This window comes from Scomber scombrus, chromosome 12 (assembly GCF_963691925.1).
Source record: "Scomber scombrus chromosome 12, fScoSco1.1, whole genome shotgun sequence".
Classification (NCBI taxonomy): domain Eukaryota; kingdom Metazoa; phylum Chordata; class Actinopteri; order Scombriformes; family Scombridae; genus Scomber; species Scomber scombrus.
The window spans coordinates 2,950,682-2,975,041 of record NC_084981.1 but is presented as its reverse complement, the minus strand read 5'-3'; the positions used below and the strand labels follow the sequence as shown (position 1 = coordinate 2,975,041).

The window sequence follows — 24,360 nt, the reverse complement described above, 5'->3', positions numbered from 1 at the left end:
TAGAGTGGGTTCATCACAGCTTTATCACCAAAAAGAGCTGGCTGCTGGTAACAAGGTTGATGAGAGCCGTGAGAGTGAAGCAAAACAGTAAAGTTGGGGGCCATAAAACCAAAAGAATGAGCTGAGAGATATTAAAATTGCTTCATAGAAAATAGTCATTTTATCCCTACCCCTAAAAATGAAAAGTAACTGAATAAATGTTAAAATGTCTATCGCCCTTTGCCAACTGGAAAAGAATATCTTTAAGTTCACGGTAGTGCATAATAATCTCATGTCAGTGTTCTGAAGGGATCCTCTCTCTCTCTCTCTCTCTCTCTCTCTCTCTCTCTCTCTCTCTCTCTCTCTCTCTCTCTCTCTCTCTCTCTCTCTCTCTCATCTGTCTTTGCTGACACTGCAGTGGTGACCGAAACAGCGAGTCAGATGAGTCCCCTCATCTGCGTCAGCACACCAATAATACACTGACTTTGTCATTGTAAGATTTATGATCATTGGCTATTGCGGTTTTCAATTGCATGAACGGGTGACCTTTTTTCTCTCTAAAGCTCCATGCCGTCATTTTTTCTCAGCTTCACAGGGCAACCAATCACCATGCACTGGCTGTGCTGCCTTGAATAGTGTATCAGCATACAGATGGCTAACCAAAATAGAAAGCAAAAGACTGGTGCTGACGTACTTTCCAGCACAACTTGTTGACCTCTCTCAGCAAATAACTCACTCACACTTTTGAATGATCTCTGCCTTACCCACCAATGTTTCTGATATAAGACTAAGGTTAAGTATCTGCTGATACAAATTACGATTTAAAATTTTCATTGTATAAATGTATGTACAATTTCATATATTTTCACACACAACTGTCCTTGTATACTTCAAGTATATTAAAGTCAGTGAAACCATTTAATGAAGTTAGGATATGCCTGTCAGCTGAATAGATCTGTTCTAATAAAAATGAAATTCCTATCTACTTGAATAACATGAACTACCCCAACGACTGAAAGGTCAAATAACTCTTCAAAATACTCTCACGGAGCACTTCATTAGGAACACCTGTGCAGTCTAATGTAATCCAAAACAACAGCTCTGCGTGGTGGTGTACTGAAGTACATAAAAATTGAAAACTGTTCCTAATATTTTGCAACCTTTTATATGTTAATGTGTAAAACTAAATATAAGGAACACACACCACATACAACCACATATAAATGTATCAATTAAATGTATCATTTAAAACAATATAAACTTAATTAATCAAATGGTTTTAATTCAAATAGATTCTTCACTAGTGAGACTAAACAGTGGTTGAACAGTTTATGGTCTTCTGATGCTTGATTCTGCTGCTGCCTGCTGAAACGTATCTACACTCCTGTTGGCTAGTTTTATTGCCTCTGCCTCTGTTTTTTTCTCGTGTGTGCACTCATTCTTCTCTCTTGGGCAGTTTAATTGAGCAGTCAGCAAGTGATCACTTGTTCATTCAGAGTTTATTCAAATGAATAACGCAGCATGTCCATATTGCACCAAATTTGACATGGCGCTCCGTTGTCCCCCAGCAATACACCTGTCAAGTGTGGAGTGACTCAGATTAACAATTCAAGAGATAGCAAAGGACATACAGACATAGAGAGAGTCCATCCTTCAGTAGATAGATGGCAACTGTTAAAAAAGGCACTTTGGGATCCTGCACATACCTGAACCAGGTCTTTGGACTCAAGATCCACTGCTTTGCACTTGAATAAAGGTGCACGATTAAAATAGGCCTTAATATACTACAGACATACTTGCAGCTCCGCAAGACTGTGTGTTGAAAGCATAATGCTAAAATCAGCATGCTAAAAGCAGACATCCTAACCCGCATAAAGTCAGTTCAGGGAGGTCCATTCTGTGAGGGGTGACCCAATGCTAACTTGCTGATGTTTAGCAGGTGTAATGATTACCATGTTCACCATCTTAGTTTGGCCTGTTAGCATGCTAACATTTGCTAATTTCCCCCTTAATACATATTACAGCTGAGGCTGATGGCAATATCATTAGCTTTGCAAGCATTTGTTCATGAACCAAAGTATTAGATGCATTAAAACCTTGAGTAAATAATGACACTAAAGGTGTTAGTCCATCCAATAGTTGTTGAGATATCTGAGTCTGTTATTTCAGTCAAAGTTGTTTGCGGACCAACTGACAGAACAGCAGCATAACAGCACACCACATGGCCTATGTTGCTTTGTATTCTTGTTTTAGAAACAGCACCTAGTCATGAGCTAAAATAACTAAAGCATTAGAACCTAACCCTAACCCTAACCCTAACCCTGATCAGTATCTCAAATACAAATGATTGAAATAAGTCTTGATCAGCTCTGAAAACATTCTTGTAGATCAGATGAGGACGTCCCTACTGACGTACAAGTAGACATACACTTGTGACAGGTGTACAAACCAATAGGAAGTTACTGGCCTTGACCACAGTTTGTCTTGCTTGTGGTGAGATTCATTTAAAAAATCATTTCATTTTATTGCTGATTAGAGATCCATAGTACAGCCATGAGCAATTACATGGTTGTTAATGGAATGGAACTCTTGATTGTATATCCTGTAGACCAGAGTAAAGCTGTAGGATTGTGTGCAGTAGTGATGACTGGAAGAGAACATAAAGTGAATATTGTATTCAGGCTTTCGTGAGGATAATTACAAAAGGTTGGCTGCTTAAATGCTGTGTCTCAAATCACATACTTCTGTTAGTGCACTTCTGTTAGTACACTGTGTACAATCTGTATTTTCTTATGTAGTAAATTTAAATAGGTTAGTGTTGTCTCAAATCAAACATGGCCATTGTGCTTATTGTCCATAGTGTTAGCATTCGCATTATTGTTTGCAGTACTATGTCATTGTACAGACTGCTAAATTAACCCAATAAACCTACTGAGGGTTTATATGTGACAACAGTATAGTGGCGTATTGTTCCAAACTCAACTTTTTGACCATCCGAGTATTAATAGTGCACTGCATATTTCCATACTAAAGTGTGAAGGCACTAATGCACTCAAAATATTAAGTGTGAGTACAGATGTATGAGATTTGAGATACAGCATAAGTAAACGAGCAAGCAGCAGGGTAGCATGGATAGTGTCTTGAACAACTGACTGTGTTTACCATTTCTTCTTGAAACCTAATCTTATCTATAATCTTAATCTACTGGCATTGCTGGGTGCTACTAAGGGATTTATCTCTATTATGACATTGCCTTGGTGAATCCACTGGTTGCCTCCTCTTTAAATCCTTGTTTAGCCATGTGACAAGTAACAGCCAAGGTCGGGGGTTGCTCAGCCAATTCTGGTTTGTGGCCCTGGTACTATAGTTTATATATAAGGTGCTATACTTGACCTATGCAAGTATATAGTGCCATGCAAGAGGAGTTGTAAATCTGACACATATTTTTAAATCTGTTTTTAAAAGCATGGAGACAGCTCTTAATACATTTTCCATCTGTTATTTATACCTACTTATCCTAAATTGAGTGTCAGGTTGATATTTACTAATGAGAGTGAGGTACAAATGAGATACTTTAGGTACTTTTTTGTATAACAACGTAAAACTAAATCAAAATCAAGTTAAAAATACTTATTTTAAAATTTAACTCAGACTTCATAATATCAGCTTGATAGAGCACCAACCTGACAGATGTGGGACGTTGCAGACTAACATGACAGTCGAGCATAATTGATTATCTTATTCGGAGTCCTCTGTCATATGGGCACTATGACCTTTTCTCTAATACCACCCTAAGGCTAAAATTGTGATTTATGGTCATCTAATAAGCAGTTGAAATTTGCTCAATACAGTCATGCACCCGGGAGGGTAAACCCTTCTCGTCAACGTCTCCCCAGCCTGACTCACACTTTAATAATGTTGCTAACGAAAAGCAAGCGAAAGACAGAAGGATGCCAAGATAATGACAGATTCCAATGACTACTTCTGAAGGAGATGGAATGTTACATAACCGGTCCAAAAGTTATACATCTGACCTATTTGCTTGACTGCAGAGGCATAAAGTGCATCTAATTCAGGGAGTTATTTCTGTCTATCGGTTGCTGCAAAGTCCAGTGGTGCGGTGCGGTCAGCAGGAAATAACGGCAGGATTTGTCTCTAGGTAGTTTGAGATTACTTTAAGTTTCGATTACGTCCCCTCAGTCTGGAAACAGAATCCTGTTCAGGAGGAGGGTACATCATAATACAGACTGTCAAACACTTTCAAACTCTCATCCACACATACAGGTAATTTAAAGTAGGGCCCGACCGATAATGGTCAAATATACATAAAATGCTGCCTATATAACTTTAGAAAATAAAAGAACAATATCAGCACATATCGGACAACGTATCCATCAGTACCGATATATCTTTGATAAGTCAATATCGGCTGACAACATCGGCTGACCGATATATTAAAGTTTTTATAACCTTTATGCCTTTGTAGTGTGGTAGTAAACCCATACAGATGTTCAAAATCCTCACCAGCACTATATATTTCATCATTTCACAATATACCACAGCAGTGATTGCCTGTTCTTGCCGGTCATTTCAATTCAGAGTGATAAGGATGGCTAATTTCTACTTGCTACTAGCTCAGGCTGATTCAACCATTGATCTTGATCTTGAATCAGTCTCATCAGTGCGGTCTTCGACTTGTCATAAAAGGCTTCCGAAGTTAGTATGTTTTTGAAATGTAGGTTAGTGCATCGATAAAAGTCAACTTTGACATAAACCCATCAATAAAAATAAAAAGACAGTCATTACAGAAAAATATCTACCGTTTAGGCACGGACGCTCGATGCCGTTTGCTACTTCTAGTCTCCACAGTGTGACGCAGAGATGCCTCACTAACAACAAACAGGCCATTCTGAAACTTTCGAAGTATTCCCCTTTCACGTCGTCTTGTGTGGACATCACACTGCTTTCACGGTGTGTCGAACATTAATGCGTTATATGTCGATTGCTACGGGTTACGCACACTAACGGATTCTTAAGTTTTTCTTCCTTTTGATTTCACGGCTCGGCTGTGCATGTTACAGTCAGCTGTGCCCTTTAGCATGACTTGTGCTTTTCTGCCTCCACAATGGGTCACTGTGTCTCTGCCTCTGGTTTGCCGATGCGTCATTGTGTGCTTATGCATAGACCAGTGACATACACTGCTCATAGGTGTGCACACATACACACACACACACACACAGATGCACGGTCAGACAGACGCAGGATAACACAAACGCAAAGATGTTCACCTGCACACACACACACACACACACAATACACTGCTCTTACATCCCTGCCACACATCACGGTCTGGAAAAAAAAAACCCAGTTTAAAATCAGGTTTAAAGGACTTAACTGTAATAAAATGTCATCTTTGATTTGTACTTGTCACCACACACACTGCTGCAGCCCAACACTGACATCCTTAATGATACAAAATGAAGCAATAGCTAAAAAAGTACTCGCTAAAACATTAAACTCATATCCAGTTCTATTGCAAAACAACAAACCTTTACATATTGTCACAGAAACTAGCAATTACAAACTACACAGTCTATATTACACAGTATTTATTATACATTTAACAGGCAATCTTACCCCCTAAACAGCAGCGTACCAGCAACCATCCAGGCTCCAAAGCAATCCCCTTACTGAGATAACAGTAACTGCTGTTAGATGCTGCAGGCTGCTACTGGCTGTCAAGCAGAGAGACTCCCATGGTAGAGCGTATACTACGCTATGACCTCCTCCTCCTCCTCTTGTTGGTAAACACAGCAGCCTGGAGCAGCAGCAGTCCTGCCATGTGACCTAACCCACACACACAGACACAGACACACACACACACACACACAAACCTGCTCAGCTATCCTTGTTAGGACCTTGCATTGCCACACACACCCACACACACACATGCACAGCCAAACCCTAACCCTAATCATAATCATAATCAATTCACACCTTACCCCTAACCTTAACCAGGATGCTTTGGCACATTAGGATCATGCTTTGGTACCTATGAGAACTACTGGTCCCAACAAGACACTGTCCCCACAAGGTAGCAAAAACAAGTGTCTGCACACACACGCGCACACACACACACACGCGCGCGCACACACACACACACACACACACACACACACACACACACACACACACACACACACACACACACACACACACACACACACACACACACACACACACACACACACACACACACACACAAACCTTCCACTGATAACACAACCTTGCCTTAATCTACTACATCACTACAGGCTTACATTTTAACCTGCACACTTGGACAGCGGAAACGCCACAAAAATATGACAATAACATTTTTTAATTGAAATAAAATTGACAGAAATGTGTTCCTAAAGACCCTATCAGCATTTTTTTTCTCCTTCATTCAAATTGATCCGATTTATAGTTTTTAGTTTCAGTGGGCTAAAATTAACTTAAATCCAGCACACATAGAATAACATTACAATTCATTAGGAGTTGTGTGTGTCATTAGCAGCCTGCAATTCCAATATTCGCTCTCCTTTTTAGCTCTGTTCTTCATTTATCACTTCACTAACCTCTAAGGGAAACATTGATTGATATCTGTAGTTACTACTAGTGACACATTTCACCTTGCATATAATGATTTGATCCATTAAATATTGATTAGAGCAGCTTTAATATCAGATTTTTTTATTTTTTTATTTCTAGAAAGTTCTGTAGTGACTAAAGAAAGTCAGTTTCCTTTTTTGCGGATATATATGTTTATTTAATAGACAATTTTATCTGATAAAAAGATAATTATTTATGCCAAAATGGGTAGTTCTCAGTAGTAAACCAAATGTCTCTTTCTATTTTTAGGCAACCACATGTTAAATGTATGGTAATCATACTAATGCTTCAATTACACCAGCTGTAACACAGATGTAAGCCTCAGCAGATCATGCCTTAACTGTACACTTGCCTGTACTGTAACCTAATCCCTCCTGTTAAAACATATGTAAAGTTCTAATATAGCTGCCTGAATAGAACAATCTAAAACTGACTGTTGTTCTCACTGGGATGCACGTGAGAGCAGAGAGCACACTAAACAGGTAGCGGTGTTTAGAATGAATCTGACAGTCAGAGCAAACTAGACAGGTTAGACTCATGTTTAGTCTACTGCTGCAGACAGATGTTACATCGACCTTGGGTTCAGACAGCTGGCAGGACGGCTTAAGCAGATGGCCTCCGTGTCTATGCTGTGTGTGCGCATGTGCGTTCTCACGGCAACTCGTATGTCCTGTTTCATCAGTGAGTACATAACCTCTACAGTCTGGTTAATCCCATCCACTGTGCTTCATTAGCTTCTAATGAGTTCTATTTGTAGCATTATAAACACATAGTACAAGTATAGATAATTAAACAATATCTACTTAACCCCAGTAATGTCTGTCATCTTTTAGTGTGCCCTTTTGGTGAGTTTGGGAGGTAAAAGGGCACCAAAATATGCAGATGAGTAACAAAGTAAAAAATAACAAAATTATTTATCTTAGTTTTAAGGTGATCTCATTTTTCTACTTACAACTAGTATGACTAGTTGCTGTGGTAGGGCAGCAATGACTACTGAAAAAAAGGCTGCATGTTTTTTAATTTGGTTGCAGCTTTAATTCATTAGGTGCACTAATCAATATCTGTTGATTAAAGTCTCAGTGATGCCCCCAAGTGGCCAAAAATTGATGCTGCTTTAAATGTTGGCGTCGGCATCATAGAATAGGTTTAAACAATCATACCGGAATAATATATCAAATGAAACTTGATGCTGTGTGTGGCTGATTAAGAGAAGTCATTTAGAGAATGTAGAAAAGTTAGACTTGCTTGGCACAAATTACACATCCATAATACACCGATTTCTTAACTTCATGTACAGACTCCATTCTTATAATTGTTCTTATATGTCTAGTTTGGTGAGCTCTAGTACTCTGAAGAATGAAATACCAAAAATGACCATTCTATTACAGCTGTTGGCCTCAGGTGGTACAAGTTAGATTCCAATTGTTTAATTGATTCAAGGGGTTCGGTTAGAATAGAACTCTGATAGACATTCCCAAACTGTGTCTTTGTAGTTTTAAAAAAATGACCAGCTGACACTGTGAAGAATGTGGGAACTATATACACAAGACTTTGAAGGACAGTGAGCTGTGTTGAGAGTTTCTACATAACATCCAACTGTAGCAATATGTGTCCACTGAACTGAGATAATACTGGAACCGAGGATATTCTTGGATGACTAGTGGCATGCATGAAAAAAAAGAAAAGTTATGTTCACACACATTATCAAAGTAAATCTCAAAGGGGGTCAGCCTCTGAGCACATTTCAATGCATAGCTACTTAGTTATTATCTGCTTAACTGCTTTTCATGTTCCTGAAATCTATCACAGCTTACAAGAACTCCAGTATGAAAACCCTGGAGAGGTCAACGTGTCAATATATATCACACCAATGAAAGGCAGGCATTTCTATATTTTTGTTTTGGTCTACAAATTCCAAGAAAAGAACAAAACCAACAATGTGTTATTCCATCTCTCAGTACATTCTGATTTCCCATTTGTTAATAAAAATATAGGCATGTCATGTTTCAGCTGGGCACTGTAGTTTTCATCAAATGTCATTTATAAGGGTGTAAATTGTTGGGGACTATTTTCAGTTGTGAATTTGGGGCACTAGAGACTATTTACACCACCAAAATAGTAGTTATGGTATTAAATATAAAACCACAGTGCCCTATATATAGAGAGAATATAGATTTTTCTATATATATTCTATGTCTGATGCGAAAAGGATCAATCGATAGAGACAACAAGTAATAGAAAATGGGCTAAATAAGATGTACCCTATTGAGTGTGAATGAGTCTGTGATTTAGCTTTTAAAGTTAGGAAACCAACAGTGGACTTGAGCTCTCCTGCTGTTATCAGCACTGTCCACCTGCCTTTATATTTATTATTACATTCACTGTGTGTTAGTTTTTTCTGTTTAGCTACATTGTCTAATACAGGTTGCAGCATGTTAATAATTACCTTGGGTTTGAAATTAATAACCCCTGAAATGTTTGTTTATCTTGCCTCCAGGCTTCACTTCTAACGTTGCTGCAATGATGTACAGGTGTACTCCAGGACCCTCTAACAATATAGTTGGGGTGTGGTTACAGGTGCCACAAAGCACACCCACCAGTCTGTTTCAAAGTGATGGGTGCCTGATTCTCTTTCTACTTTATCCTGTTTATTTCATTAAAATCGGAATCTCTTTAGACACTGTTGATTGGACAAAACCAACCAATTTGAAGATGTCACCATGGACTCCGGGAAGTGATTAACATTTCTTTATGGTTTTCAGGAATATTATTAATGACAATAAAGACAATCAAAGAAATGATGATTGACAGATTCTTCAGTAATTAAAATAAATGTTAGTTGCAACTCTACTACATAACTTCATATATTTCCACTATGGTCATGTGCCCCCCCGAGCAGAACAGTATACAGTGGCTCATTTCTGTTGATTGGGGCAACCAGCTGAACCCAAGGCACTGTTGCTGCTGTTAATAATATATATTTTAAATCTTCTTTCTTAACAGTAAGTCTCACAAAATGCATTTCAACCTCTTTGCATAACAGATGTATCCTGTGAGATAGTATGAATACTAAAACATGTTGAGTCTTGAGGGACAAGGTGTTTTATAATCTGCAACATAATGCTTTAACCTTGCATTTTCATGTGTGCGCTGTTCCAGTAGGCAGTATGAATATTTAATAGACTTGTTTGACTGTAAAGCACATTGCTCAGCTTCAGGCATGAAGTCAGTATTTAAAATAATGTTTTTCTCTACCATTATAAAAAAAAGTAAAATACAAACAACTGGCACTATTAATTTTTGAAGAGCAGAGCAGGTTAGGTTAAAGGATGAAGACTGGTATCTGCTGTATATGCTTTACAAAGAGTAAACATCTAAGTAAACCTGTACACTTAAAGTCACCAGCAAAGGGACAAGCAGTAAGATTCATAAAATCCATAACAATCTAGACATCAGTGTTTCAGGAAGTTAATGAGAAATCAAATAAAATCTTAAAAGAAGTCACTGACCTAATTTCCTCAGGCAGCTCGTTCCAGACTTTTAGGTCTCTGACAAAGAAAGCTCCGCCACCTCTAGTTTTCAGTTTTGTTTCGTCAACAACTAAATGACCTTTGCTCAAGGATCTCAGGCTATAAACAGGTTTGTATGGTCATATAAAATATGGCCAGGCCACGAAGAGCTTTAAAGTAATATAAGTAAATAATAAGTCCAAAGGGGAGCATGTACAAGGAAAATAAAATTGGTCCAAAAATTGACCCCTGTGGGACACCATACTTGACAGGAGGAAAAGATGTCATATGACCATTAATTGGGACACAGAACCTCCTGTTTAACAGATATAAAGAAAACCAATCTAAGGCTGTGCCATTTAATCCTACCCAATCCCTCAACCTGTCTATCAGTATGATATGGTCAACAGTATTAAAGGCAGCAGTAAGGTCCAAGACAAAAAGGACACAACACATCCCATCATCAGCAGTCATTAAAAAGGTCATTAGTCAACCTAAGTCAAGGCTATAGTAAATGGAGAAGCATTGGCTGATGCTTATGTATCGAAGATTATTTTTGTTGACCTGCTTAGTGATGAAAGAGGAGCAGTCAGTCTATTCCACACTATAGTCTTAATGGGGAGAACTGATGCCATGAGTGAGAGGTGGTCCTGATAGTTATTATTGTCTGAATGGGAACTGGAGCTGTTGTTTGTGGGGAGCTGTAAACGGTTGAGGGCGGTAGGCCACAGGGTGGAGCTAGTGAGTCTGCTAGTGGCGGGGCAGTGAAAGTAGTCCCTCTGCTGAAGAAGACCAGAACTGACCGGCAGGTAGAGTGTTTAGAACGGCGAAATACAAATTGTTAGCTAAAAATATGACCACCCGGTGTGTATGCTGTCATTTATATACATAGACAGAGGATTCTAAAATAGGTTAAATTGTGATGTAAACAAAGGCATAATGCTACACAAGCTAATTAAAGCCAGCTGTGGAAACTGTGCTGCTGAAGCGACCTACGAAGGAGCTTTTCTCAGCTGGTCTGAACTACTGTGTGGAGCGGCGCCCTGACACGGAGGAGCGCCCGGAGGCTACAGCGGGCTGCGGGACTCCTCAGCCGAAAAGAGATGGAAAGTCGAACAAGTCCTGGATGATATATCCTACTACTATAATTGGAGAGCAGGATGTTCGTCATTCCGTCTGTCCTTCACCTTTCACCAACCCCCTGACATATATGCGTAGAGACGCCGTAGGCCTACATAGGGGCGTGAAGGACGGGAGGAGAGAGACAATGAGAGGCGACATTTATCCACGGTGACGAACATTTTCAACATGCCTAACAAGAGCAAATAACTGTTGGAAAATACTCGCAATGTCGCCAAACGCTGCATGACATTAACGCAAGGTGGTGAAACTCCAGAGAAGTCAGGTAAGAAACCACAAAACACAATCCACACAGTAGCTAATGCTAATGCTAATGCTACAGTTTGTTAGTTGCTCGCCCATACAGCCTTACATGTAATTATCCTTCCGCGACATGAATTCACATATTATGTTCCTCTTTGTCTCAGGGTTAAGATCATTTTTGTACCAGAGTTAAATAATAACTTGTTGTTAGCACGAATACACACACACACACACACACACACACACACACACACACACACACACACACACACACACACACACACACACACACACTTCTGGCGGTAGTATTTTTTTGGTAGTTGGATGATGCTGGAAGTACAATTATTGTTGATCTTCATTTTTTACGAGATACTACTAAACAGCGAAGCCGCAAAGTAAACAATCACTATATCTATAAACTAAAGTATATATATCAACAATCAACACATTTCCTTTTCAACTGTCTATTAGATTAGGGTGGGATGTAAATAATATAATAATATAAACAACTTCTTCAGCAGAGACAGCAACACAGGTCACCATTTCTGACGGTCACAGATGTTGGTGTAACACCGGTTAAAACAAGGGGAAATATATTTTTTCAGACAATACTTGCATAAAATATTACATTTTTCTGAGGTAATGAGTATTTTCCTCTATCATAACCCATCCTTACCAAGACATAGAAATTATTACTTAGATTTTTGTTTTTAACATATGACTGTTTTCATTAGCAACTAGATCATACTTCACAATGTGATTATGCATGTAAAGCTTAACCTTTTCATGCATTGGCTCCACTATATTACAATTTAGTCTGTGTGTCATAGCCTATATAAACATTTTTCAGAAATCACATCATCAATATATATTGACTTTATTAAACAGTGGTGTGTCATGATGTGTTATCTTATCTTAAAAAACTATGCATATATTTCAGTTAACGGGCGCATTGTTCTAGTATTTATTATCCAGCTGGATGTTAAAGCTAGTAGGTGTGTAATACTGCTCAACCTCTGCCCATCCAGCTGACACAGTCCAGCAAAGAGATGAGGGAAGCCATTAGTCATAGATGTGTAACTGGGACATACAAAAAAAAATAGGCTAGTAAAGGACTAAAAGTGCAGAGTAATAGTTAACTGACTAGTTGTGGTTGGTAGAAGCTGTTAACAGGGAAGGCAGCAGCTCCGACCTGCAGTGTTGATACAGTATTAGAACAGGTGAACCGCAGAAAAGCCGCCAAGCACAAGAACTTACTGCAGAAATTTGGCTATTTGGGCTTCGGGTATGCTGATGATGGGTTGTAGCTTGTCTTGACCCAGTACTGGTGCTCCCAGGTGTGCTAGTAAACAGTTAGCTCCCAAAGCGTTTGTGCAAGCTTCCACAGGCTAAATGTGAAATCCCAGCATGCGATCAATAAAATCCTTCTGCCAGTTAAAAGATAAAGTAAAAAACAAAACAAAAAAAAACCTACATAGAAAGTCAAATTATGAAGCTTTTTGCAGGCAAACACTATAACTACTTTGTATTTCGATTCCCAGTAGTATATTATGAGCTATAAAATCAAGTTCATGTTTTTAACAGTGTATTAAAATGTCAAAGACAGTGTACACAAGCTCAGTCTCTTCACTCATTCTCGCCCTATATAACACTCAGTAGTACACTCAGTACTGAGCAATAATCTGTCAGGTGTAATCAGTCATTTTCACGTTGCACATAAAATGTGGTGCATTGCATTGTGAGATTGTTGGCAGACAGTGGATAATACTTTTTTTTTTTTAGCTTCACTGTGGAATTTCTTCAGGGAAAGAGAGAGCTGCAGAGTGAGAGCTGCTGGTTCTGGAAGTTAAAATCCCCATTTTCCCATGAAAGGGATTTAAAAGGGATCCAAGTCATATTCTACAGCTCTGTGTTATAACTATAAACCATTGAAACGTTCTTCAAAAGTTGAAGCCTGTGTTTATAAAAATTAATAGTCAGTTAGTTTAAAAAATGAACTACAACTCCCAATGTGCATTTTGGCAAGAAAGCTCCAATATCTGTGTTTGTGAGCACTCACAAATAACATGAATATATCACAAGTTACAAAGAAAACACCTGTTTACCATAACTTACTCCACTCCAATGATTAAAACCACCGTCACATAGTTTTTCTGCCAGAATATTTCTTTGGTTTACTGTTTTATTGCTCTTGTGCTGTGTCCCACCCCAATATAATAAAATAATGTATAATAAGCAACTAAAACACTTACAAATAGGTTCAATTATTGAAAACAAACTCACTGGACTTGGATTGGTTGTGGTATGTCAAACTGCCGAGTCACTGGGATACTGAAATGTGTTAAACTTAAATAATCTAATGAAGTCTATTTAAGGACCTGCAGTTAATCATATCGCTGTGCTCGCTCCCTCTGTTTGTGTGCGGCTTAGTGCTCCTCTCTGACTGGACATAAGCTCAAACTAATGTAGACATCCAGTGTGTGTGCGTGCAGAAAGTGACATCAGACAAGTCAGGTCAGACACAGTGAAGTGCATCTGATATGTCACCAGCAGGTCACAGTCAGTGACAGTAAAAAGCCGTCTCAATTTAATCCCCGGACATGTGCTCACAGGTGTGCACGCAGGAGCACACCACGCTTTAAAATACAAACCAGCATAAAGATACATTTTAACGGACATATTTCCGTAAACACTCCGTTAGTCAGATTTGTGTATCAGCTGATTCTGACACACAAATTTCATGTGTGTATTAATAACAGTGCAGTGTGTGTGTGTACTGTTTCACCGCTCCCCTCTGAAGCCCTCCACACAGCCTCTTGACATTCTGCAGCGTGAGGGCACTTGGAAGCGGAGCACACAAGCTTCACTTCGTTTACCGAGCGTGATCACAGACGCCTTACTCTCTTTTTTTAGAGTGTGACAAAGATGAAAATAAAGCACACAAGACACCTATTTGAACTTCAGCAGAGAAAGAAAAGCCTGCACGCTCCAGTTTCCTTTTGGACTGTGTTACCAAAACATTCCCACTGATCCACAGGCTGATACACTGATGTACAATTACTGCCTCTTCATCTGTGAACACTAGGGATGGGCATTTGAATACATTTTCTTGATCGATCATCGGGAAAATTAACGATCAATTATCGATTAATCATTATTTTTTATCTTAAAAATGCCATGATACGGGACGCTTGTAAAAGCAGCTGAGCCCGAAGCTCCGAGCCAAACCTCTTCACATATCAATCAATACAGCGCTCTTAAACACAATTGAGCCTATTTTAGAAACACTTCCAAAAAAACAATCAAATCTAATAACAACTTTTATACATTTTTATATTGTGAAAGTACATAAACAGAAACCAAAAAGACTGCTGCACACAGGTCAGAAGCTTCTAATGTAATGAATACATGCAGATGTTTTTTGCACACTGTTAACAGTCCAGGGATACCTTACCATTAAAAGATGGTTCAGATACATTGTACACTGAGCCACACTGAGACACTTCTTAGCTGCAGCCGAGTCAATCTGCATCTGATATAATCAAGGGACCCCAGATTTTCAAAATAAGAGTCTTGAGCTTCCCAGTGAGCACAAATCAGGATTTCAACTTCCTTTCAACATCTTATCAACCAGCTAAAATGCAGTTACAACATCAATGTGTCACAAATCACCAATTGATTTAATTATCATGAGAATTTGTTCAGTTGATTAGTGTGAAGTCATGTTGCACTGGTAGGTGAAATGTGCTCCATACAAAGTTATAATTTCAATTCTTTTAATATTTCATATAAAATGTCATAAATATGGAACTATGTAGTAGGGGTGAAGCCAAATCCGAATACTGTCCAAGCACAAATGATGTTTTTTTTATAAATATCTATGTTGTACAAATATTTTAAAAACACATGCAGGTCAGGACTCGTAGTGCAGCGAGGTTACATCACTGTCTCCGTCCCTTTCCTCCGCTCTGCTCTGTTGTCTGTCTCTGTGTCACAGATGCATTTATAGCTGCAGGTCTGTGTGTCTGCTGGAGCGGAGCTTTGGCTGAATGGTCAGGCAGACTGGAGTTTGAGACCAGGATTTGCAACAGTGACATTTTTCATCCTCTACAATGCTGCTCGTCACTTTGGGACCTAACTAAGAAACCGCATCTAAATTTCCCAGTTGAAAGCCATTATTGCAAATCCCTGTGAAATATGGTCTAAATGTGAATGTTTAATCAACATGAATGAAAAAACGTTTTGATTTTTGCACTTTTGATTTAAACCCCTTTCCATGCGAAAATGTTCACTGGGCCAGTATCTAATCTCCTCCAAATAAAGACAGGGAACCGTATATGTCACTGAGACTCTTCCAAAAACATGGAGGGGAATTAAACGACCCTTTTTTAGCCTGCTGGGTCTCATACAACAGTTTTAGGAATATTCAGAAAAAAACAAAACAGCAAATCTGGAACAACCTAGAAACACTGATAAAGTCATCATCAGTCACTATTCCACTATTCTATTCTAACATGATACATGTAGAGGAAGAAAAAGCAGGGAAACGGTTACTGCAGCAGTCAGTGTGGTTGTTTTATTAAACTCAGTGGTAACTTCACTCTGGTTAGGACAAACTGCAGCCAGGTGGAACTGTTTCATACATTCATACAGAGTCAGATTACCCTCAGTGTATTCTGTGCAGTTACTTAGGTGACGACCAATGAAATAATTATGCTAATCAGATGCCGCATGTGTCTTTCGCCGCAGCAGCTCATTATGAATGCATGTATATCCACAGTGAAGGGAAGCTGTGAGCTTTACATACGTTTTCACAAAAGCCATCCACGTGTTAACCTGTAAGACCTGAAGTCGTCATACTGGTGTTACTGGCGCTGAATGAAATGATGAATTACAATATGCAGCAGTGTCATACACACAGTAAAGCAGCCAGAAGATTTGATGTTGCCTTTAAGATTCAAGTTATGTCATTTAAATGAATACTTAGATTGGTCTATGTGCCACATTCTGAGTGTTTTTGGGTTTTTTTCAGGAGGGGGGGGGGGGGGGGGGTTCATAAATTTAATCAGGGAATATCACCCCAATGTGCCTATTAGATTATGAGAGATCTTTTATGCAAACGTGACATTTTGTCCAAGGTGAGGTGAGAGGAGAAAAGTCATGGAGGGTCCGTGATGGAAAGGCTTCTCTGAGGAGTATTAATGTGCTGAGTAGGCAAACTGCCAATATGATTGTGACATTTGTGATGCGGAGAGACACTTTGGCCTGGTGGTGGTTTGGTCGGTGGCTCTAGAAGGAAGGTCAGGGGTCATTAGAGCAGTTAAAGACACAGGGTGGCACGTTGCAACATGCAGTCTGCTCAAAAACCATGTGTGTGTGTGTGTGTTCCAGTTTCCACCAAAAACACACAAGAAATACAAAAGTGCTTATTATGTAACCTGCTACCTAGAGGGGAAACACATTGAGAGAGAAAGCTAGACAGACCTCAAAACAGAACTTGAAACTTTAGTTATTTTGTTGTTACTTGAAGTGCTGAATTAAAATAGCAACATAAAGATTTAACATACTGCTGAAAGTTGAAATGAATTGTCCAGATTAAATGACTGTTGCAGATGTGACAAAAGATAAAAGTTTAAAGCATAGGAGAGAAAAGTGTGTGTGTGTGTGAGATGTGAGATATATATATATGAAAAAAAACAACCTACAAGCAACCATGATGCAATCTGTGCAAGCCCCAGACTACAATAGCTTCAAGGCTAGTTCAGGAATACCAAACAATAGAAGAAGAAGATTATTATTACTAGTGAAATGATACACTGACTATGTTTTAATATGTAATTTAAGTCAAGCAAGAGTATCCCCTCATTACAAATTGAGGGCCTTTAGTCCCTTTACTTCATCCGGGAGGCAATGATTGCCACGCAATAGAGTGGATCACACTGTACAAATGACAGACTCTTATGTATTACATACAATTACCATAAAACTATCAAGCACATACAACTATAATCAACCCTTAAAGGTCAAAGTCTTTCTCAAAACAACTGTCAGGTCCCTAAATCAACATTGAAAGCTCCCTTCATAATGTGTTTACAATGGAAGTGATGGAGGACTAAATCCACAGTCCTCCTGTGTAAAAATGTATTTAAAAGTTGATCTGAAGCTAATATGAAGCTTCAGCCGTCCAAATGAGTCAAATCAAGTCTTCTATGTTTCAACATTACAGTGTTTTTAGTACCAAAGTCTTTTTGTTACTATACTTCCACCACAGCTCAACAGGGAAACACTAAGAGGGAATGTGATGCTAAAAAGACTGTAAATGTGTCAGATATCACTTGATATGACTAACTCACACTGATGAAGACTCATAGAAGCTGATCATCTACTTTTAAATGACTGCGTTGACAAACTGTGGATTTTGTCCTCCATCACTTCCATTGAAAACACATTTGAAGGAGATCTTTTAATAGTCAGTATGAACAGGAAAAACTGCGAACTTATCCTTTAAAGTCCTGACAAAAACAACTGTCCTGCTTAATATCTGACAGATATGAGTGCAACAAAAGAACCAGCACAAAACTGTCACAATATTCTATTGCAGCACATTAATATTCACTTTAGGAATGAAATCAGCTGGATATTTTAGGTACTAATTAAGATAAAGACTACGGACTTATATCTTAGTCTTTAAGTTGTTGCACATTCCCATACAAACATTTAGGCAACTACATATGCACCTTACCTCATCTGAGACCTTCAGTCTGCCAAGATCTACCAACAGACCACATGGATCCACCTTTTAAAACATGCTCATGTATAGATCCACCTTGTGTACGTTCAAATCCACATCAAAACCCAAATCCACCCGGATCCTCAAGACCGCTACTAAACCCAGCATAGCTCTCTCAGCCGTCGGTACTGGATCGAAATATTTCCCATCCCCTTTTCTTTAGATGCCCCCTCTATCTATTCCGAAGCCCTTTGTCTCTCTCGGCCATACAGTACAGGCAGCGCTGATCCCAGTGTGTGAGTTGTTTGTCTAAATGGCCAGTAGACTTCCTTCAATTCTTTCCCAACTTAGTTTTCCTGCCTGTGTTGGTTGGTTTCCCTGCACTGAGCTAAATATAGGGACCACACAAGGTAAAGTGGAAAAGAGCAGAGAGCAGGAAATGTATCACAATATGCTTGTGCGCACGTTTAGTGTTTGTTTCTGTGCGTCTTCCTGTCTCAAACCCCAGCAACATTCAAGATAATTTAACCCAGTAAATACCCCGTTAGACACATGCTTACAAACCAGCAAAGTTGAAGTGAGTCATTCTGATTCAGATTTCTGAGTAATATTTTATGTCGCCACTTCACAATTAGTGGTGTGTGTGTGTGTGTGTGTGTGTGTGTGTGTGTGTGTGTGTGTGTGTGTGTGTGTGTGTGTGTGTGTGTGTGTGTGTGTGTGTGTGTGTGTGTGTGTGTGTGTGTGTGTGTGTGTGTGTGTGTGTGTGTGTGTGTGTGTGTGTGTGTGTGCATTGTTGCTCTGTTCTTGTGTGAGTTGGGTCAACCCATCCCATACTCCGCTCTAATGACGTTGCACACATTGTTTTGTCTCTCTGGGCTTCTAAAAATGTCTGCCTAAACAAAAACACTGACTACACATCCTGCTGCCTGGCTGAACAAAAAGAATTCAACTCCAGCTCTTATTGTCTCTCGTACATTTTCAGTAAGGTGTCGTATGCTGTGGAATTCAGTGAGTCATTTAGGTCAGGATCAAATTAGTTAAAGTTTATTGAATCCACAAATTAGAGTGCCCGGTGTGGCTATGAATGGTCCAAGTTCCAAACTTTCTAAGGATTTCTTAAAGGATTAGTTAACAAGTAAATGTGGACATTCAAGGGGTTATATCGTGTCTACACATGCTTTGTAGTGAAAGTACCATGTTAGCAGAGCAGGTTTCAGTGTCTAAACAGAATGTCTTCTGGCACAGTACATGTCAGGTTCATTGTGACGGTGCTCAGAGCCCAACATACAATCACTGTAGAACAGAGGTCAGCAATTAAGTTAAACCACGGCCAGTTTCTTCAGTCTTACTTTCTTTTACTTTCTCTTACTTCAGACTACTTTAGGTAGTACTTTGGGTGATGCACTTTGTGGATTTGTGGATGAGTTCTATCAAATTTTCAAATATCTGTTTTGTTACTTCAAACATTTTACTACTTTTTCTGTGCTTAAGTTTTAAGTTCTTGCAGGTAATGGGAGGTTGACTGACAGTATGTACATGGATACCTCATTTGGGGTTGTGACTTATGTCCTTATGCGGTGTGTCTACATGGAGACGTCTGGTCAGCCCCATGGAGGATGGTAGCTGATGGAAACTTGAATCTTTGAATTGCATCTTTCCTTTGAATTTGGGGAAGGCCGATTTGAAAGTCGTTAGCTTGTGCTGCAATTGCTTAACATTCCGCTTCTCCCTCAACCATGCAGAAAAGTTCACTAGGGTACATTGAGCATTAGAAGAGGCTGAGGGGGAATGTCTGGCATAGTTAGAAACTAGCTCTACAGGGGGTTTACTCAACAGTTACTGAACATGTGATGCACAGGCTAGATCTGCAGCACCTACTCCTGATTTGACTGATTGTAGCATGCACACAAAGGACTTTACTCTAACTCTTAACTCTAACCGCAAAGTTTTGTCACCCCTCAGCATCTTCACGAGCCATTTTAGGGAGATTTAATATGGTCTGTATCTCCTTTAGGGCCAGTTGATGTGGTTGACCACACTGTCCACTCTTAGGCTGCCAGTGCCTTGGTGAAAGGTTGTGGGTCATGGGCATAGGAAAGCAGAGGGGAGACATATATGATCCAATAGGATATGACATTTGTACGGTTCAGGTCCCTCAACTTGAGATGGATATCTTGAACTCGTGGAACCACAGGCAAAAGGAAGGTTGGAATAGGAGGAACTCCAGAAAGCTGTGGGGCATATGAAACTGGAGCTGGCTGGGACACAAGGTGTTGGGCTTGAGGCTGCTGCATTGGTTGCTGAGGAACATGATGAAACTGATATGAAGCTACATTACTTCGACGGTAAGCAGATGGCTGTGAACTGGTCTATGACACTTGAGGTTTAGGGATAGGTGGAGGTTGTATTGCTTACCATGGTAGGAGTCCCCTGAGCTGGTGGCAACTGACTTTGAGGACCATAGACTACTTGAGCTCTGCTGACCACTTGAGATGGTACTGGGGGTATATTTAGTGAGAAGGCACATGGGATGAAGAGGCAGGTGGCAAAGGGATTGGTGGCATTTGGATAGGAACTTGAGGTGTTGATAGAGATAAAGAAGGCTGAACTGCACGTATGTGGATAGAAGGGACATTAGATGGCTGAACTGAGCTTGACTGTATATAAGAACCAAACCCATGAGGTATCTAGGATGCAAATAGTGGGTTTGTGGTGGTGAGACAGTTCTAGAAAGATCTTGGAAAATAAACCAAATCCTAAAACTAGTCTACAGCCATGCTAGCAGCTCTGAGGGCGCACTCACACTAGGGCCAGTTGTTCCGTACCGTGCTGAAGCACGGATGTCCCCCCTCCCCTGTCCCCCGCTGGCCCGCACTCACATTACTCAAACCCAAGTGTACGGTTGCCTCCAACACATTGCGCAAAAACATATATACAGTTTACTCTCATAAAACATGCACAGGTATGTGTTTGCGTGCTGTGCGCCGGTAAAACACAACACAGCTGATCAATTAACACAACACGCTATGATTAAAAAGTGCAAGCTTGTTCTTCTGAGTCATGCCTGTGTAGTATGCAGTACTAGATACTTGTATAAAAAAGACTGTAGTAAAAGCAGACGTACTGATTCAACTCTTTACGCCAGTAAAAGTAAGATTTAGTTTAATGACTTGTCGCCAAATGACTTACTTTAACAAATTTTGTTAGTTTATATAATGTAGATTTGTAAAATATTACTTTTATGAGGGTCACAGTCACAGACAATAAACTTAACATTTCATAATTGTGGTAGCAGCGGTGCAGCAGATGTAATGAAGTTCACGCAGCACGCAGGAAGCAAACTAATATTAAGCCTATAGCCTTTTCATTATAATGTCGATGGACATAAATCTCTTTCTTTTGCCTTACTAATGATAAAATAATACCCAAAAAATGGTCGGATTGGGAACCCATATATGCATAATGTCTCCACATTGCATTTAGTGTTGCTTGAAATGACCAGGGCTCAGATAATGTTGCCTTTTAAAAATCGTCAATTTCCCTGGAAAATTGGCTTCTTTTCCCGGGATTTAAAATGTCTTATTTTATAATATGAATCCCTAGTACGCATGCGTGACCAAGTGTACCGTGCTCAAGCACACCTCTTCCAACCGTACCGTACCAGGGAAGTGTACCGTACTCAAGCACGGTACAATTGCACTCACACTAGCCAAATAATCCGGATTTTAGGGGGCAAGCGTGCTTGGGCACGGTACGATTGCCTAGTGTGAGTACGCCCTGAGAAGCTGTACTTCCACATACTGCAGCAATGCTTGAGCTAAATGCTAATATGGGTATGCTAACATGCTGGTACTTAGCAGGTAATGTTTACCATCTTCAGCAGTTTAGCATGCTAGCAGGCAAACATTTGCTAATTAGCACTAAACACAAAGGACAGCTGAGGCATTTCCTTCTGCAGATATGTTTATAGCTACAGCTGTACATAGCATGGAATTTAAGTGCCTAGTCGGATATCGGAGCTTTAAGAAAAAAAATTGAAATTCATTGTTACATGAGTGCTATTTACAAGTTAGAAGCTGGTAATTTCGATAATTGACACAAAGGCAGTTCCAGCCTACTGAACTCAGGACAGTGTTAGTCTCGTCCTACTCAGATGAGGAGAGGCTGCTTTATTGGAATATATGATATATTTTATTATCCCCGTAGAGAAACTCAAAGGCTGCGCGCATAAATGCCTCAACAGTTACAGTAAAACAAACTACATATGAACAAAACAGAACCAGCTTATTCAATCACAACATTAAATTGCACTGACCACATGGTAAAACACAATGCACATTGTACGTAACACATACTGCACACACCCCATAATAAAACACCATGAGACCACTCCACACTCCCTACAGCCTCAAACAGCATTGTTTAAAAGTTTGATAGCCTAACTTTTATCAGTGGAAATCATCCAGATGGTAAAAAGGTAGCCCAAATTATCACCCAAAACAAAGTTTACCCGCCAGATTAAATGAAAATTACTCCAAATGGGCAGAAAACTGCTTTAAACTAAAAAAGGAACTGCTTCTGAAACAACCTGTATCATTAGCATCTACTTGGAGATATGTTGTTGTCCAACTGACAAACGTTTTTTTTATTCAGTTTTGGTCTCCACCAGATATACTATATCTTAACCAGCCACTCATTTACTCTGAGTAAGACCATGTAGCCATGTGCTACCTCTGTGTCACCATCTGCATTTTTCACTGTCAGGGACCTTCACCACATTCAGTTAGTTTCATTGGAAAACCCGACCATGCCTTATCATGGCCTTCATCCAATGAGGTATACACTTTACTGTGTAATTATACAATCCACTACAATGACATGGTGTTAAGAGGCCTGACCCTGACCACTCACTCACATAAATGTCGCTGTTGGTATGGAACCTTGAATTATACTGATTATGATTATGTATTCAGTTGTTTTTTATTTCAGGATCACATGTAACAAATGAACATTCCTGAAAACCAAAATGCCACAACTACAGTGACAAAACACACTCCATCAAAGACTCAGCTGTGCACTTAGATCTGCAAATAGAGTTTGAAGTTTTAGAAAAACAAAATATGTGACACACACAATGTAGTTGTATTTAACAAAGCAAACATATTTAGTTATACTGTTCCATCAGTGTTAAATGTGTCAGCAGAAAGACATAATAATTACAATACAGTAGTGTTTTAGCAGAGATGAGATCCTTTTCTGTTAATCCCAGTAATTATCAGTGGGATTAGATTATTGTTAACCTAAATACCTTTGGCTTCATTGGTAAATGATGCTGTTCTTGGTCAATATGTGGTTGCCACCATTGAACAAACTTCATCAACTTCATTAACACAGTGTGTCCACTGCCTGCTGCAAAGTGCAATGCAGACACACACCAAAAATGAAGGCAACATTTTCAAAAAGCCCACAAAATCACCTGCTTTATGGCAAAATATGTAAAAATAGAATAAACCAGAGCTTGAAGATTACCATCTAAATACAGACGCACACATACACACACACACACAGCAGTGTTTAGGGATGCACTTACCTTTCTCTGATCCACACAAACATTACCGCCAGGTGACCTCTGCCACGCAAATCATGATCCTGTATTATGTGTACTCAGAGGTACAGCCAGTGATACACAACAGCCTGCTTTAAGTGCTGAGGGTTAACTCTGTCCGTCCAATAACTTCTACAAACACTCTCCCCCCCTGTCTTTGACACACACACACACACACACACACACGCACACGCACACGCACACACACACACACACACACACACACACACACACACACACACACACACACACACACACAGTCTATTAATAGATTCAGAGTTTACTGGAAACAAAGGTTGGTGTGCAGGACGGCTCTGCAAATATCAGTGTGTAGCCTTGCTACAGATAGAGACAGAGGGGAGGAGACAGACAGAGCAGGAGAGACGGACAGACAAGGAGGAAAAATAGAGAAATGAAAACTGAGATGGGTTTGCAGGAATTTAACACTTTCACACTACACCCAACTTTCCTTCCAAGACACACACGTCACAATTTGCGCTGCC

General features: G+C 39.6%; 1 protein-coding gene across 1 annotated transcript in view; it reads right to left on the bottom strand.

Annotated features, from left to right (window-relative positions):
- Positions 1–23,949, bottom strand: part of rasgrp3 (RAS guanyl releasing protein 3 (calcium and DAG-regulated)) — a 47,949-nt gene extending 24,000 nt beyond the window's left edge. The window contains exon 1 of the mRNA XM_062429857.1: positions 23,843–23,949. The gene's annotated coding sequence lies outside the window, so the exon portion shown is untranslated. The remainder of the gene's footprint in view (positions 1–23,842) is intronic.
- Between the last annotated feature and the right edge of the window lie 411 nt (positions 23,950–24,360).